Raw genomic sequence first — 838 nt, forward strand, 5'->3', positions numbered from 1 at the left:
TCTCAATACAATAGTAAAAGGTCCTACTTATAGAAAACTAGTAGCCTAAGGTTTACAGAAATGAGTAAATGACATAAAAATCCACTTCCGGGGCCGCTTGGTGTGTGCTTGGGCTGAGCAATGAAGCATTTTCGTGTAGAGACTTCTCTTGGAGTTAAACGCCATCTTTTATGCCATTCTGGGCGTTTAACTCCCATTTTGGTGCCAGTTCCAGCGTTTAACGCTGGGATTTCTGAGGGTGACTTTGAACGCTGGTTTGGGCCATCAAATCTTGGGCAAAGTATAGACTATCATATATTGCTGGAAAGCCCAGGATGTCTACTTTCCAATGCCGTTGAGAGCGCGCCAATTCGGCTTCGGTAGCTCCAGAAAATCCACTTCGAGTGCAGGGAGGTCAGAATCCAACAGCATCTGCAGTCCTTTTTAGTCTCTGAATCAGATTTTTGCTCAGGTCCCTCAATTTCAGCCAGAAAATACCTGAAATCATAGAAAAACACACAAACTCATAGTAAAGTCCAGAAAAGTGAATTTTAACTAAAAACTAATAAAAATATACTAAAAACTAACTAGATCATACTAAAAACATACTAAAAACAATGCCAAAAAGCGTACAAATTATCCGCTCATCACAACACCAAACTTAAATTGTTGCTTGTCCTCAAGCAACTGAAAATCAAATAAGATAAAAAGAAGAGAATATGCAATGAATCCCAAAAACATCTGTGAAGATCAGTATTAATTAGATGAGCGGGGCTTTAAGCTTTTTGCCTCTGAACAGTTTTGGCATCTCACTCTATCCTTTGAAAATCAGAATGATTGGCTTCTTTAGGAACTCAGA

The sequence above is a fragment of the Arachis duranensis genome, chromosome 10 (genome assembly GCF_000817695.3).
Source record: "Arachis duranensis cultivar V14167 chromosome 10, aradu.V14167.gnm2.J7QH, whole genome shotgun sequence".
In the NCBI taxonomy this organism is placed as follows: Eukaryota; Viridiplantae; Streptophyta; class Magnoliopsida; order Fabales; family Fabaceae; genus Arachis; species Arachis duranensis.